Raw genomic sequence first — 12466 nt, forward strand, 5'->3', positions numbered from 1 at the left:
CCCCAACCGCGGGGGAGTCTGGTGTTAGGCGGATTGCGACCCTTCTCCTTTTCGCGCACCCAGATCCAGGGACCAATTGGGGCTTCCCTTGGGGGCCCGGGCATGTGCCCGACCCTTCCTGTCGGGGCCAGTCTGGTGGAAATCTATGCCAAGCGAGGTCGAGCAGCTCTGTCAGCCCACCCAGGGGTCTGAAAACCCAGAGATCTGCGAGGCTCAGCAGGGCCAAACACGGTCGCGAGAGCAAGCAGGGGCGCGCTGCGGTCCCCACCGCACCTGATGAGCCTACTCCATGCACACACCTGGCGCGGGCCACGGGAGGTGGAGTGCATCAACGTCATCAAAAGCTTCTATTTCAATTTTACGTGCAGCATTGATCACAGTGAGCTCAGTTTTGAAGTCAAAACAGGAGTACTTTGGGGTGTGTCATGTCTGCAATCCTCTTCAACATTGCCATTGATTGGGTAATGTAGCGTGCAACAGAAGACATGCCAAGAGGCATTAAATGGGACACTCTTCTCATCCCTTGAAGACCTGGACTTTGCAGATGCTGCTGCTTCCCTATCACATATCCAACACCATATACAAGAAAAAACAACAACTTGACTCAACGCATTCAGCCAGAAAATTGGACTGAAAATCAACTGCAATAAGACACATATCATGACCTTTAATATTGCCTCACCATCACCAGTACAGATAGAGGATTATGTTCTCACCAATGTAGAAACATTCACATACTTGGGTAGCACCATCAGCCAGGATGGTGGGCTAAGCCAGGACATCTGGAACAAAATCGGTAAAGCCAGGAACACCTTCAGGAGCTTAAATACAGTCTGGAAATCATCAAAATACAAACACCAAAAGCAAACTCAAGATTTATCAGAGTGGTGTACTTTCAACATTACTTTATAGTACAGAATGCTGGGAAATGAGAAAGTATGATATGTCCAAACTGTCTTCATTCCATACAACCTGCCTCAGAAAAATCCTCCATATCTTTTGGCCCAGAACAATCTCAAACCAAGATCTATTGACACAGTGCAGCCAAGAGGATCTGAGCACCATCGTTGCCTGGAGGCATTGGAGATGGATTAGTCATGTGCTTTGGATGGAAACTGATTCCGTCACCAGAGTAGCAATAAGATGGACACCTGAAGGCAAGCAAAAACAAGGCCGCCCGAAGACAACATGGTGAAGAGCTGTGGAAGCCGAGCTGAAAAACCTGGGGCACAGCTGGGGAACCATTGACAGATTTGCCAGAAACAGACAGGAGTGGAGGAGATTTGTCACTGCCCTAAATGCCAGTGGCGTAAAGGAACATGAATGAATGAAATGAATGTAATTGATGCCAATCAATATGGTTTAAGGAAATTAGAGCCTGTCAAACTAACTTGATATCTTTTTTGATGAGATTACAAGTCTGGTTGATAAAGATAATAGTGTTGACATAATAGACGTAGACTTCTGTAAGGTGTTTGATTTAGTTCCACATGATAGTTTGATTTTAAACAAAACAAAACAAAACAAAAACCTAGAACACTATAAATTTAAGAGAGCCAGTTTTTTAGTCCATTTAATGGGTGCTAACTGATAGGTCACAACATGTAACTGTAAATGGGGAATCCTTATCAAGCAGGTGTGTTTCCAGTGGGATCCCCCACAGATCAGTTCTTGGCCCAATGCTATGTAACATTTTTATCAATGACCTGGAAAACCTAAAAATCATCACAGATAAAGCTTGCTGATGACACAAACCCTGGGGAGTGGTAAATGATGAAGTCAGGTCACGGATTCAGAGTCCTCTGGATCCCTTGGTAAACTGGGCGCAAGCAAACAATATGCATTTTAATACAGCTTAAGGTAAATGTATACATCAAGGAACAAAGAATATAGGCCACACTTACAACGTGGGGACTCTCTCCTGGGAAACAACGACTTTGACAAGATTTGGGGGTCACGGTGGATAACCAGCTGAACATGAGCTCCCACTGTGAGGCTGTGCCCAAGAGAGCTGAGGCACTGCTGGGATGCAATAAATGGGAATCTTGCGTGGGAGGGAGCAGAGAGGTTATTTTACCTCTGTGTTTGGCACTGGCGTGGCTGCTACTGGAATCCTGTGTCCAGTTCTGGTGTCCACAATTCAAGAAGGATGTTGATAAATTGGAGAGGATCCCCACAGTTCCTCTGTGCACTGACAGTGGCAAAGGAAGTGAATGATCTCCTTCAGCAGCACACAGGAGAACAGAGGTTCTGCTATAATTAAGCAATCACTTGTTTGTCTTTTGCTGCACTAAGACCTGTCCTGCTGCCATCTGTGCATATCCCAGGACAGCTTCTTGCTCAGGCTGCTCCAGGGGGACATGCACTGTCAGCCATAATTAAACACGACAGTATTCGGCAGTGCTGCCCTAGAACCCAACAGCTCGCAGCAGGCTGTGGGGGTCACAGGAATCCATAGGATTGTTCCGCTTAATAGGGGATGGGGCAGAGCCTGCCATCCTGACAGTTACACTTGTCAGACAGACCTTTGCAAGGAAGGTGGTGTCAGAGCTGGAGAAAGCAGGGGAAGAAGGAAAGGAAACAATGTGAAAGAGCCTGACATGCCCAGAGAAAACAATGTACATGGACCTCCTGTCTTTGCAAAAGCAAGTCTATGGAAACCATTCTGCCTGGCAAGGTAGACCTGACTCCGAAACCCACATGTTCCCCATCCACCACAACTTCCTTTAACCCTTCTCTGACTGCTTTGCACAGGCAGGCACCCCCTGCAGCTGGGTGTATTGCCTCCAGGAGCAGCGGAAGCTTCCTATGGGCGGAGGTGGGGGGGGGGAAATGAGCGCCTGAACCCTGGCCTCACCCCCTGCACTACCCCTACTTCCTGAGACCCCATTCTCACACCACCCCTCTGTAGCCAGACAGCCAGGCCCCCCCCCCCACCCTCAGACCAGCATTGCTGGAAACACAAGGAAGCCAAAACAACAGGGCACTTAACATCAATTCCAGCACAGCCTTTGAAGCTGTGAGAAGCACAGGTGTGCTGCTCCAATGTGCCTCTGGGAACATATACAACGATTAGGCTCCCAGCAGACAGAGAAGCTGTGACAGACATGGCTCTTAGCCCCTACTAAATAGCATGATGCACACACCCCAACATCCTCGGTGGGAAAATATTTACCCTAATAAAAGGAATGTCCAGTAGTCGAAACTTATTGTTTCTCTCCCTTGCAAGTGTAAACTACTCTTGAGAAAGCTGGCATTGCCCAGACAGACCAGCCCCAATTTGGCATAAGAAAGGAGAAAGAGAATAAAGGAGTACAGAGGTATAAGTATGGGACCTACAGCACCATGATTTTTGAGTGCTTTACACTATCTATCTGCTGGTCAGATAAGTGACAGCCTCCCAAGGCTTCGGCAGCTAAGAGGGTCCCTAAGCCTTGTCCCTTATTCGTCTTTCCGCGGAATTGAGTGACCGATCCTGGCTTGGCACCGCTGGAATCGAGAGATGCAAGGAGGGTAAGAAGCACCCACACCTGATCTCCTATCTTTAGTGTACACATATTTTGAAATAGAGCTCTATACTTTGTTTTCTTTCTTTGGGATTGTGGCTTCAGTTTTGTAACTTGTTTGTGTGTGTAACATCTCTACATTTAAATAAGTAGGCACTAGCAATTTTGTAACCACATGATTAGAATCTAGTTTAATAAATTTTGGTAACCATTTGTGCATAAGCCTGACTTGATTCTCTGGTTTACTGTAAAGCAGCCAACACAATTAAAGAACCTCAGCCGTTTTGGCTCTAAAGCCTGGCCATTAGGTGAGAGTACTAAGAGCCTAGCGTTGAGTTGTGCCGCCTCCACGGGGCAAACTCTTGGGGCGCCTGTCAGTCAATCCTGACTGCCCACTGCGAAGGAGTTCTGAGCTCTAGCAGTTAAAGTCACGGGTGTTTAGGACCTTGGGGCATCCGTCAGCCTAGCCCGGGCTGCCCGCCGCGAAGGGACAGTGCGTCCTAGCAGTTAAAGTCACGGATGATATAAAACGGGCATAGCTGGCACCTCACCAAACATCCTTGGCCATCAGCTAACAGATTTGGCGTCATGAACAGGATTGTGATATAGGCTGCACTACAGTAACAAAATGAAACCAGTCATGATAAACATCACAGAATTCCCTGAGCTAGAGAAAAGTTTGACCCAAGAGGGATGGGGAAATCCTCTGTGGAGCAAAGAACCGCTGGAGAAATATTGGGGAAAACCAGCAGAGATCTGGCAGCATTTCTGTAACTGGAGAACTGCCTGCAAGATGAAGAAAGGGAAAGGAAAAGGTGCTTGTATATGGCTGCTTACTAACATTTGGCAAGCTGCCTGTAAGGATTATCATAGTCTGGCAATAGAATTTAATAGGCTACAACAGGAAAGGGACACACTGCGCAAGGAATGCCAGAATTTAGATACCAGAGTAAGAACACTGAATAGGGATATGGAACATCTTCAGAAAAGATTACTTCCCTTAATTGAGAAAGAAGGGATAGAACGAAGGGAAAAGCTGGAGACTAAAACATGCAGAATCAACCGAGCTAAAGTTGAGACTGCTCTCTGGCTAGACCCTGAGGAATGGGATGTACACATTTGGGATTCAGCAGATGAGTCCCCCTCCTCTGAGGAGGAAGGTACCTCTGTAAAATTAAGACCAGCTATCACACATCACAAATCAGAAGAACATGAGGGAAATTTGAGTGGGGCAGAGCTGGATGAAGAAGGGGATGACAATGATCCATCCACCTTTTCAAAAACAAAGAAGGGAGGTAAAAAGGGAAAAGGGAGTAAAGCTCCAACTCACTTTACCAAAATTACCACCCGCCAATATACTCCCATGGAGTTAAAAACAATCCAGGGAGATTTTGCTAAAAAGTCTGAGGAAGGTATAATAGAGTGGCTGGTCCACCTCTGGGACACTGGGGGTGGATATATACGCCTGACAGCCCAAGAAACTGAGCGCCTTAACTTAGGTGCAGGAATATTCCTGGAACATTCAGAGGGGAACACCCCTAAAACACTTTGGTCTCTGGCTTGTCGATGGGCAAGAGGAATTTACCCAGCAGACCGAGATGAACCCACAGTAATGCACTGGACCAACATAGATGAGGTAAAAACAGCTCTATTAACTGTGGCTGTCATTAGCATGCTTGGCCAAAACCCTCAAGAGTTAGCCTATGAAAGTGCATGGGAGGGTCAGGTAGATGTAGATGATCTCAGACCCCTGCTTAAGGGAGCTCCGAGTAACCATAGGGCTATGGCACTGTCCCTTAGATCAGAAGCTGCAGCACATAACAGTACCTTTCGGGCACTGCTAAACCTTCTGGTGTCATACTTTAGAGAATTCGGAGACATCAGAGCAGTGACAGGCAAAACTAAGATGCGTTCCCTTCAGGAAAACAAGGGGGCACCATCTAAAGGACATAAAAACAAGCGAGAGCCAACCCAGGAGGAAAAGGAGCTTAGAGCCAAGTTGTGGAGACAATGTCTGGCTTTAGGTTATCCCAGAGATGTGATAAATGGACTGCCCACAGAGCGGCTAAAATTATTCACCACCTTTAAAAGAGCTGACTGGGAGACAACTCATGCTACTCCCAGTGCACCTCTGCAGCTCTCTCCTCTTCCCCACCTGCAGACACCCGGTATACTCCATTGCTGCGGCAACTGCAAGAGTTACCAGAGCAGGGAAACTAGCTTGCGGGGGTCAATCTCCTTTCCTAATAAACCAGCTTAAATCCAAAGAGGAGAAAACAACAGCAAAAGACCCCCAGATACATGTAACTGTAAATGACAAACACATTATTCCTTTCTTAATGGACACAGGGGCTCAAAGGTCCATGATTAAGCGAGAAAGTTTTCAGGGCTCGCCACCTACTGGCGGAAAGCAGGTACTTGTTACAGGGGTAAATGGCAGTACCATAACTTACCCATTAGTTAAGATAAAACTGGATATCCCCTTGCAACCCCACCATCAGCCCCGAAGATATGAGGTGATTTTGGGCAATGCCAACATACTGGGCATGGATGTTTTAAGAGGAAAGAAGGGAAGGATTAATGGGGAAAGATGGGCTTTTGGAGTCAGTTCTGTTCCTCATGCCACCCACCTGGAAGAGGAAAGCCCTCCCCACTATTCTGTAAACTTACTTAGCAGCGCACCTGCTCTCCCGCCCTCAACAGTAACAAACACAAAGCAGTATGATGTCCCAGCTGAGGCCATAAGCCCTGTTACTGACCTGATCAAAGATTTGGAACAGCGAGGAATGTTAATTCGTACCCACTCTCGCTTTAATTCTCCTGTGTGGCCCATCAAGAAACCAAATGGCAAATGGAGACTCACTATAGACTATAGGAAGCTAAACAGTAACACTGGACCATTAACTGCAGCAGTCCCTAGCATAACAGATATTGTAAACACCATACAAACCTGGGATAAACCCTGGCTAGCAGTATTAGATGTAAAGGATATGTTCTTCATGGTCCCTTTGCAACCAGCTGACCAGGAAAGATTTGCTTTTACTTGGAGAGGTGTACAATAAACTTTTACCCGAATGCCACAAGGGTTTAAACACTCACCCACTATTTGCCATGGGGCACTGGCAAAGGTCCTAGATGACCTTATACTGCCACCCAATGTACAAACTGTGCAATACATTGATGACATCTTAATATGTGGGAAAACCTCAGAAGAGGTACAGGAGGCTATGAATCAAATCAAAGGAGCACTAGAAGCCCTTAATTTAGAGTTACCAGCTGAGAAATGCCAAGGTCCCTCCCAAGAGATAAAATTCTTAGGTACTGTATGGATGGGAGGTAGGAGGTCTGTGCCTAATGACACTGTGCAAGAGCTAAATCAGGCACCCTCCCCTGAAAGTAAAGATCAATTGAGACAGATTTTGGGAACCCTGGGGTTTTGGAGAAAACATGTACCTGGCTTTGCCATTATAGCCAGACCATTGTACAATTTGTTAAAGAAAAGTGCTGCCTGGGAATGGGCTCCTGCCCATGAGGAAGCCCTCAGGCAACTGATAGGGGAGATACACACCTATCAGGCTCTGGGTCCCATACATCCTGAAGCCCCATTCCATTTGTACCTAACTGTGGGAGCCACTGGAATGTCTTATGCTCTCTGGCAAGAAAGTGACAGTGCTCCCAGACGACCAATTCAGTTTGGTTCCAAGTCATGGCAAGAGTCACAGGCTAACTACACGCCTTATGAGAAGGTGCTTCTGGCAGCTTACACAGCCTTGAGAGAAACTGAGGAATTAACTCAGGATAAGGACATCACAATTCACACTCCTCTTCCAATCATTACACCTATATTGGAAGGGAAAGAGTTACCACCTGGTGTAGCACAAAAGATGACTATCCAAAGATGGGCACTTTACATACACCACAGGGTAGGGAGTGCAGACACTGCACAGAACCCCACTATGATTCAGGAATCCCTATGGAAAGTAGGAATGCCTGATGAATACCGCCTACCTCCACAGCAGTCTCCCATTAAGGATGCTGCCCCATTTGATCCTTCTAAGCCTGAGGGAGTATGGTTCACTGATGGCAGTGCCAGGCTGGTTAAAGGAAAATGGAAGGGAAAAGCTGCAGCAGTGCCTGCAGACACCTCTGAAGCACCCCTAACTGCTGAAATTGATGGGTCAGCACAACTTGCAGAATTAGCTGCAATTAAACTGGCCTGTGAAGCAGGAGCCACCGCAGTATATACGGACTCCTATGCGGTATGGGCAGGTGCCACTCAGTGGATCGCTAACTGGAAAAATAACCACTGGGAAATAGGAGGTAAACCAGTCTGGGGACTGGAATACTGGAAGTGGTTATATCAGTATGGCCTGCAACAACCCCTGTCTATAGGACATGTCTCAGCTCATCAGAGGAATAATACCCCAGCTGCACAGTTAAACGATTTAGCCGATGCAGCTGCCCAGCTCTTTACCACACAAGTAGAATGGGAACGCTTATATTCATGGTTACATGATAATTTAGGACACACAGGAAGTGATGAGTTAGTGCGGCAAGCACATATCAGGGGGTGGCCTATCACCCACAGACAGGCTAGAGACCTGGTGCAAGCCTGCACTATTTGTGCTGAGACTAGAAAACATATAGCAGAAGGACAAAGGTTTGCCAGGCTAAGAGATGGAAAAACACTATGGGCAACCTGGCAGGTCGACTATGTCGGACTACTGCCCACTACAAGGCAGAGGTGGAAATACATCTTGACTGGGGTAGAAATTGTTTCAGGGATTGGTTTTGCATATCCAACCCGATTGGCAACAGGATTGTCCACAGCTATGGGACTAAACCGCTTAACAGCAATTGTCCCAATGCCTCAAGAAATCCAATCAGATAATGGTTCGCATTTTAAGAATAAACTTGTAAGGGAATGAACCCTTAACCATGGAGTCCAATGGACCTTCCACCTTTCATATCAACCTCAATCTAATGGCATGGTCGAGCGCTGGAATGGGTTGCTAAAGAATCACTTGAAGCCTACTGATGGCACATGGGGAGACAGACTGGACGAAGTGGTGCAGAGATTAAACAACAGACAGACTCCTACAGGAAGTCCAATCAGCAGAGGATTCTTCCCTACAGGGGAAGCTATCTCCCCTGCCAGAACACCGCTGCACAGTTCCAAGTATGCTCCCGGAGACACTGTTGTGATTAAACACCCAGCCCTGGGAACCTTTACCTGCGTTTTGCACGCCTATAAAGAGAAAGGTGTATGGAGTGCCTTAAAAGGCTAATAACCATTACAGAGGCTTGGATCGCATCCAAGACCGGCTGACCATGTGATTTATTGCAGGAATGGTCCCATGGTTCCGAGCAACCTGCCAGCTAACCTGTCAGCAAAATGGACCATGCAGCAGACCTGTTTGATCACTCGAGACTACTATGGACTGTTGATATATTTGCCATTACTTATAATAGCAGGTGTAATTTTTGCTTTTGGTTTTAAAATAAGTTTTTTAGCTAGAACACGACCCACCAGAGATATGTTCCTGCAAGCCCTCACGATCCTTCTGTTGGCTCCAGTCACCTTGGCAATACCAGAACATCCTCTTTGGGGAGCAATCCAAACCATCGCCTCAGCTGCTGGTGCTACAAATTGCTGGATGTGCACCTTGCTAGATTCAACCAATGGACTGGGACTTGAATTTGTACCACTCAGCCTAAATGATTGGTGGAACAAAAGTGACATCTTTCGGTGGGGACCAGCATGGTACACCAACAACCCTCGCATTGACTCGAGGGGTGGGGTGGGACAATGGCATCGCACTGTTTGGGGACGGCTTGTGGAATATGTAACGGGATCATCTAAAGAAGTATACCCTATTTGTTTTGAAACTCAGGGTGACATACAAATGGGTAGTCTAGATAAGCAGCAATGTGCCCATAGAATTGTATTTGATAAAAGAAGTGGGGATTGGACTACCTACCCACCCATGAACGACAAAAGGACTTTAAAATGTTGGAAAGGTCCCATCAACGGCACACTTGAACATAGACCCCTTTTTAGAATATATAATGCCACAATTGTTCCCCTGAATATGAGTAGATACCCTGAAAGCAGAGATTGGTATGACCAATCACTGTTCTTTATTCCCAGTTCCAGACACATTTATAACCCATTGCTAATCAAATCTATTAACTCCTTATTAGATCAGTGTAATGAAAATGGACTTTTTCGCTCAGATCAAATTTTAGAAGATTTGTTAATGGTTTTGCTCTGTACTAACATTAAGATGGGATATTGTGTTCCATATCACCAACCCATACCTAAACCTGAGGGGGGCAGGTGACACAGAGGACCTTATTCACCTATTCTTAGTAAAGAACCTGGCTCGTTCTTTTTTTGTGGGGACAAGGCATATAAATATCTGCCTGTAGGTTGGACTGGAAGGTGTTCATTGGGACATGCAGTACCCGAGAGACTAACAGTACACCCTCATGTTGATGCCCCCAGAATAACAAATCTGGGAAGTTTTATACACCGATACAAACGAAAGTTCACCTACAACCCCCTGATTGAACGGCCCTCTGGTTTTCACCGATTTACACGTGCACTTATACCTTGGTTAGGTATAACTGAGCTCGAGATGGCAATAGCAAACGTTTCTGGACAATTGGAAATTGCTCTTAATCATACTGCTGATGCATTAGGGCTTTTAAATGAACAACTTCAGTCTGTGGCCCGATATGCTCTGCAGAACAGAATAGCACTAGACGCTACCCTAGCCCAGCAAGGAGGAGTGTGTGCTGTCATCAACCAATCTTGTTGTTTTTATGTAAATCATTCAGGGCAAATAGAGCAAGATGTGGTTGCTATTAAAGGTGCAGTTAAAATTTTACATGCAGTGGCTGAGAATGGACAAACCTCATGGATGCAATGGTTAGCTCAACACTTGGGATTTTCCCTCTCCCTGTTTTTACATTCGGTTGTAAATACTGTTTTAACCATTTTAATTATTGTAATTGTTTTTTGTGTAACTTTATGTATTATGAAGCGTTTGATTCAAACTGCTCTTTCCTCCACACAAATCAGATACCTAGAGCTAAAAAGGGATCCTAACCAATTCCATGAACCCTCATCCTCTAATTTGTTTGATGGGTATTTCTAGATTTCCCCAAGGAGGGCAAGAGGTGCTGGCATCACCGCCACCTTGCAATCTGGGATGTAGTGTGGTGCATCGGGGGTGGAATGTAGCCAGACAGCCAGCCCCCCCCTCTCAGACCAGCATTGCTGGGAACACAAGGGAGCCAAAACAACAGGGCACTTAACATCAATTCCAGCACAGCCTCTGAAGCTGTGAGAAGCACAGGTGTGCTGCTCCAATGTGCCTCTGGGAACATATACAACGATTAGGCTCCCAGCAGACAGAGAAGCTGTGACAGACATGGCTCTTAGCCCCTACTAAATAGCGTGATGCACACACCCCAACATCCTCGGTGGGAAAATATTTACCCTAATAAAAGGAATGTCCAGTAGTCGAGACTTATTGTTTCTCTCCCTTGCAAGTGTAAACTACTCTTGAGAAAGCTGGCGTCACCCCGACAGACCAGCCTCAATTTGGCATAAGAAAGGAGAAAGAGAATAAAGGAGTACAGAGGTATAAGTATGGGACCTACAGCACCATGATTTTTGAGTGCTTTTCACTATCTATCTGCTGGTCAGATAAGTGACAGCCTCCCAAGGCTTCGGCAGCTAAGAGGGTCCCTAAGCCTTGTCCCTTATTCGTCTTTCCGCGGAATTGAGTGACCGATCCTGGCCTGGCACCGCTGGAATCGAGAGACGCAAGGAGGGTAAGAAGCACCCACACCTGATCTCCTATCTTTAGTGTACACATATTTTGAAATAGAGCTCTATACTTTGTTTTCTTTCTTTGGGATTGTGGCTTCAGTTTTGTAACTTGCTTGTGTGTGTAACATCTCTACATTTAAATAAGTAGGCACTAGCAATTTTGTAACCACATGATTAGAATCTAGTTTAATAAATTTTGGTAACCATTTGTGCATAAGCCTGACTTGTTTTCTCTGGTTTACTGTAAAGCAGCCAACACAATTAAAGAACCTCAGCCGTTTTGGCTCTAAAGCCTGGCCATTAGGTGAGAGTACTAAGAGCCTAGCGTTGAATTGTGCCGCCTCCACGGGGCAAATTCTTGGGGCACCTGTCAGTCAATCCTGACTGCCCACTGCGAAGGAGCTCTGAGCTCTAGCAGTTAAAGTCACGGGTGTTTAGGACATTGGGGCATCCGTCAGCCTCGCCCGGGCTGCCCGCCGCGAAGGGACAGTGCGTCCTAGCGGTTAAAGTCACGGATGATATAAAACGGGCATAGCTGGCACCTCACCAAACATCCTTGGCCATCGGCTAACACTGGCCCTGGCTGCAGGAAGCTGGGTCGTGGGCCAGCAGAGGGCACAGGACCCAGGGCGGTGCTAGGGGGCGCTGTGCTGGAGGGAGCTGGGTGGGGGCTCAGCAGGGAGGGCTGTGTTACATGGGTGGGCGGGGGCCTAGCAGGGGGGGCTATGCTCAGGGACCGGGGTGGAGGGGCAACCATGCTGCAGGGAGGGGGCTAACGAGGTGTGAGGCCTCCATAATCCAGCTGAGCCGTTGGCTTCACATGGTCGGGGTGCTGCCTGGAAGCTCAGCAGGGCTGGCTCCTCCACTGGGGTGGATGTAGCCAGCCTAGCCCAGAGGGCGCCCGCAAGAAACCCAGCTCCTGGAGGAATCTCTGTGGGTGGGGGGGGCCGGGTCCTGGCTCCATTTTGCTGTGGGACGGGGTGTCAGGCTGAAACCGGTTCTGAGCCCTCCTTATGGAGCAGTCTCCAGGGGCAGAACCCAGGAATCCTGACTCCCTGCCCCCGATCTAGCAGCCTAACCCGCTCGTGTCCCAGAGAACCCGTGCCGTCACCCCAGG

This window comes from Lepidochelys kempii, chromosome 22, assembly GCF_965140265.1.
Source record: "Lepidochelys kempii isolate rLepKem1 chromosome 22, rLepKem1.hap2, whole genome shotgun sequence".
NCBI lineage: Eukaryota > Metazoa > Chordata > Testudines > Cheloniidae > Lepidochelys > Lepidochelys kempii.